Genomic DNA, 5,759 nt, shown 5'->3' with positions numbered 1-5,759 from the left:
AAGTTCAATAAAATACAACGATAATCATTTTTACTTTAAGAACTTCTATTTGTACACGAATTCGCGTGGGTACCCTCTCACGATACAGAATAAATGATTGTGCAACACTAAACATTTTTATCAAATGTTTAGGTAAATGCGACTACTTCGAATAACCTCGTATATAGCCGCATTGTAATTTAATTGTACTAAAATTAATGCACTGATTTTAGGCCTGCCTTAGTAAAAGAAAAAATTTCAAATGCGCATAGAATGTGAAGTTGAGAGACCTCTGTTCCAGCGTGGATTTAAACATAAAAAATCTGCCCGCTACGCGGGCACATTCTCATCCCCTGGCGCGCGCAACTGTTGGCTCTCGCGCTTCGCGCTTGATTGTACATTTATCTCGCGCTCGATTATGTATTTACCTTGCGCTACGCGCTCGGTCTTTATATTTTCGCACATTCTTGCGTAAACATTTTAAAATTAAGACTCAAAACATCCACCACTGTAATTTTGTAATTGTGAATTCTCTTTCGTTAAAAGAGAGTTTGAGCGCACCTACGGCACGCGATTGATGGCAATCGCACTCCGCACTTAGTCTTTGCATTTGTTCCGCATTTCTTCCTCATTCGGACACAGACCTTTTAAAATCAAAGGTGAACGGACCGACAGCTGTAATTTTGTGATTTTGAACTCTCCTTTGTTAAAGTTCTTTTGGCTTTAACGAACACATTCTCATCACGTATCTCATGCTTCGCACTCGATTTTGTCCAACATGTCAACTTTTCTACATTATACACAACACTTTTATATCAATTATAATACATTTTTATGTAACTCTGCCTGGGATTACTTATTAAAAAATTTCAAAATAAAAAGCAAATTGTATTTATCATGATTATTTTTGTATTTGTTTCTTATTTTGCTTTAAATTTTATTCTAATTTGCTCTAAAACATGTATCATTTCAATAAATGTATGTCATTACAATTCATAATATGCATGAAAATTGAATCATACTAATTCTTATTTCCTTGTTTTTATAATTTTTTATTTTTAATGTTGTTTTTTACGATTAAATAAAAACTACTGCGCATCTGCATAGGGCCTAATACAGGAACCTATATAGGTTATTATATAGGAGCCTATGTTCTCTTTCGCCTTTTCTGTGCTTTTTCCAAAAAGTTCATTTTTGCATTTTTTATCTTATGTTTTACGATTGAAAGAAGATCTACTCGTCTAATCGAAAAATGATTAATAATAAATTTATGTATTTTTTTAGGCGAACAACTGTTGTCTGGTAATTTAAGTTCATACTTTGTGTTGTTTTTTTAAACAAATTTAATATTTTTATTTAGAATGTTATTTTTTACGACTAAAGCAAAAACTAACTGCACGGAGAAAAATGGATATTCAACAGTAAAATCTAGATGCTCTGGGTTAACATATTATATGTTTAACTATAGGACAACAATCTAGATGTTCGAAGTTAGCATCTGTATATCTTAAAATGTGAAATGTTACCCCCTAACATTCAAAATGTTCTACTGAAAAATCCGAGATATTACATGTATGGTTATGTCAAATTACTTCTGTAAATATTTGAGGAGTTTACTTATTTATGGTCATTTAAGGAATTAATTGATAACTTATTTGTGAATTTTAAATTAAACTTTAATGTTCGTACATGAACGAAAAACAGATAAGGGGTATAAAATGTCGACCAGATGATGCATTCAGTCAAGTTGAGGTTATATTCAATATTTCTAATTCAAAATAAAAACGTGGACGAATAATCGGAGAACGAATGATCTGTAATCTGAATTAAATATTCTATCTATTTTAAGTTGCTTAAAATCAAATTTTATTTCAAATTTATAAACCTTTTATAAAATGTGTTAAGTCAATAAACCTAAAACATAAGATCGTTGTTCTCTTCTTTAAACTTAAAAAAGTCGTTATCCAATTTCATCTAAGGATATCTAATTTTTATTCTTTGGAAATGTTCCAAAATTGTAATATTCCATAATTTTAATATTGAATATATATATCTTTGAAATACAGTCATGAAATTGCAATGCGCGATGCGCATGCGCTTGAACGGTTTTAACATCTGAATGTGTTTTAGTTTAACACAAAAATATTTGTACGCCTAACATCTCAAAAAGATGTTAAATGTTTGGTATGAATATCTGCGTATTAGGTGCTACAATCTTACCCTTTGAACATCTACATTCTAACATCCATTTTTCTCCGTGTGACCTATCAAAAATTATAGCTCTTTTTTGGATGAACAATTTTTGTCTCACTTTTTTCGTAACTTATATCGAAAAGTGTTTATTATCAATTTGTAGTTCTTTCCAGGGCGCGCAATTTGAGCTTTTTCACTTTTTTCGTATCTTGCATAGTTTGACCAAAACATTGAATTTTGGAATTTTTCATTATTTTTGGTACGATCAAATTTGGAATGTTCAACTTTACGACAAAATTAAAAAAGTTGTTATCGTAGTCCTGTAGGGCTTTCAAAAGGCTAAGTTTTTCTCCTCCTGGCTTTTTTTCATATCATGCGTTGTTTGGCTTAAAATGTTCATTTCAGTTTGTTTTTTTGGATTTTGAAAATGCTCTAACTCTGATAATTTTCTTTTTATAGAAAAAAGTCATGGGGATAAATTGTTTGAGTTTCTGAGTACTATGAACAAACGTACATAGAATTTTTAAATCTTGAAAAAATGTGGTTTCGAAATTTTTTTGTATGATCAAATTTGGAATTTTCAACTTTTTGACCAATTTGAAAAAGTTTTTATCATAATCTTGTAGGGCTTTCAAAAAGCAATGTTTTTCTTCTCCAGACTTTTTTTTCTTATCATGCGTTGTTTGACCTAAATTGTTCATTTTAGTTTTTTTGGATTTTGAAAATGCTATAACTCTAGTAATTTTTTATTTTACATAAAAAGTAATAAGGATAAATTGTTAAATTTTTTTAACACAATGAATAACCATACAAAGAATTTTTGAATTTTTAAAAAAGTGGTCTCAAAAATATTAAAAAAGTGCCCACTTTTTGAATTTTTATCCAAAATGGCTGGCTAACGAACTTGACCTTTAGTTTAGGACACTAAACGAGTGTACCAAAGGGCAATCTAATAGATTACTTTTTTCAAAAGTTATCGTGTTCACAGACAGACAGACATACAGACATACAAACAGACAGACACATTCGTAAAAACCTGTTTTTCGGATTCAGGGGGTCTCAAAATGTGGACATTTGACAAAAACTGGGAGGTGAAATTTTACACAAATCTAATACCTTCTCTGATGAAAATGTAAAAATCATATTAGAATAAGTGATAATAATACTGGTCATATGTTCGACTGATTAATCACAGTAAAATATATGGAGAAAAGTATTGCAAGAAAAAATATAATACAGAAAATCTTGATAAAGCAAAATATTTAACAGAAGAGATTATGAAATTACTTTAAGAAATTAATAAAAATAGATACTTACTGAAACTAATGAAAATGAAAGTTTTTACGTTTTTACGTTTTACTTTCTTTTTTAATTCTTATTAAATATATAGTGCATATATTTTCTTATAAAAATTAATTTGATTAAAATGTTCAAATGGTTCAAAATCTAAAACAAAGTTAAGTTCTGAATTTGTTTATGAAATTCATTTGTATAATAAATCATTAATATAAATTTGCAAGGTGTCGTAGGAAAATGTGATTAGAAATATATTCTTTGTTGATTCCGTAAACAAATTAGGCCTATTTGTCAAAAAATGCCCAAACTATTAATTTGCTCATGAAAGTAGTTTAAATAATAAATCTTGAAAATGCGATTATTATAATTAATCGGAAAGGCGTTCTTAATTAAATTTGTAAAAAAAACTGACCCTATTCGTTTGAAAAATAGCCAAATTCTGAAGTTGTTATGAAAGTTCTTTAAATAATTAACTTCGTAAGACAATTGTGTTTATTAATTGAAAAATACCTCACCTCTCAAAATGTTCATGAAAATTGTTTAAATGATTAATAATTATTATAAATTTACAAAGTATAGTAAGAAATGATCATCGAAAGACAATCTTAGTTCAAATCTTTGAATGGATAAGTGAAAAAGCTATTACTAATCTTGAGACTAGACTTGGACAAACAGTAACCAATTTGTCACCTTTCCAGAAACCTGAAAACACAGGTCGAAGAAGGCAGGGAGTAAAATCGCATGCTCCCTCCCCCTCAGCCATGGCGCTCTGGGCAACCGCACGGCTTGCACGCTCCAAAATGCGGCCCTTATTTTGAATGAACTGGTTGAAATTAAAAAGTTTAAAATTGTATTGTGTAAAATAAAAATAAATAAAAATTCGAAGTTTTTGAATGGTTACAGTTTTAAATCTCTGAATTTTCACATTCAATATTTAAACAATCATTTATTCCTCAGAAATTTAAAAAATGATCTTATTTTCTCATTGAAATGAAATAATTTGTCATTGTTTGGAGTAATAAATTTGTCTAAAAACATTACGTAATTATTTGAAGAATTAATTATTGTTTATTTTCAAAAATATATATTAAAATAATTAGGTATAATTATTCATATTATTATTATCAAAGTATTATTGTTCTAAAAACTGAAGATAATAAATTTAAAATTTTTATTTATTATAATAACATTTTATAGTTGAAAAAATCATTAAAACCAATGCTTAATTAAATAATTAATTTTAAACTGTAACGTGAAATTCAACAATTTTGAAGGAATACTTAAAATTGTATACATTGAAACATTTAGCAGGTAAAAATTAAAGAATTTTACATTAATAGTTGTAGGGGTTTGTTGAAACTTGATTTTTGTTGTTGAAGATTTATCATTTTAGTTGAAATTCATCTACTTAGTTGAAAACCCGTTTTTTTAAAGTTTAAATTAATTTTTTGAAGTAAAAATAAATCTTTTTAGTTAAAACATTACGATTTTAGTTGCATATTTAGCTCTCTGGATAGAAAATAAATTCTATTGTTAGAAATTAATGTTTTTATTTGAAAATTCAGCTATTTCATTTTTGTTTGGAAATTTATCTTTTGACTTCTTCAAGATAAGTGGGTAAAAATTCATGAATTCTGTTGAAAATATTAATTTTTTTAAACTGGCAATTCAAGTATTCCATTTATTCCATTCTTGTTTGTTTGTAAACTTAACTATTTGTCGTTTAAAATTCGCTTTTTTTAAAAAAATGAATGTTTTTTTATGTAAAATTACAAAACTTAAACGATTAATTTTTTTAAACAGTGTTTTAACCGTAATAAGGTGCTAATTCTATTTTCGTAATTTTGGGCTCACAACTACGCAGCCATTCATACCGAGTATTCTTACAACTGAAATAGACCATAAAAGGAGGAAAATATCGAAAATTGATTAGGTTCAACCAGGTAGACGAACTATAGGCAAAGGTATATACGGTTCTTACTTAATTCCAGAAGAATGCTTTCTAGGTTTTCCCCGCAACTAATTAAGGGGTTCAAACTTAAAAGGCCTTGCATAAATATGGGTCATATATATCTCAAACTTAAGACTATGTTGTAGAACCGTTTGCAGTTTAATATTTAGGAATTTGCAATCATGTGTGTTACATTAAAATATTTAGTACTTATATTACTGTTTTCTTCTATTTTATTTGTAGTATTTTGTGTGTATATATTAGTTATATTTTCTCAAATATGTGATTCTAATTTCAAGGTAAAAGTGCCATCAATCATTTAAAATTTTAAATCGTACAA

The sequence above is a fragment of the Belonocnema kinseyi genome, chromosome 7 (assembly GCF_010883055.1).
Source record: "Belonocnema kinseyi isolate 2016_QV_RU_SX_M_011 chromosome 7, B_treatae_v1, whole genome shotgun sequence".
In the NCBI taxonomy this organism is placed as follows: Eukaryota; Metazoa; Arthropoda; class Insecta; order Hymenoptera; family Cynipidae; genus Belonocnema; species Belonocnema kinseyi.
Note: the sequence above shows the minus strand (reverse complement) of the source record.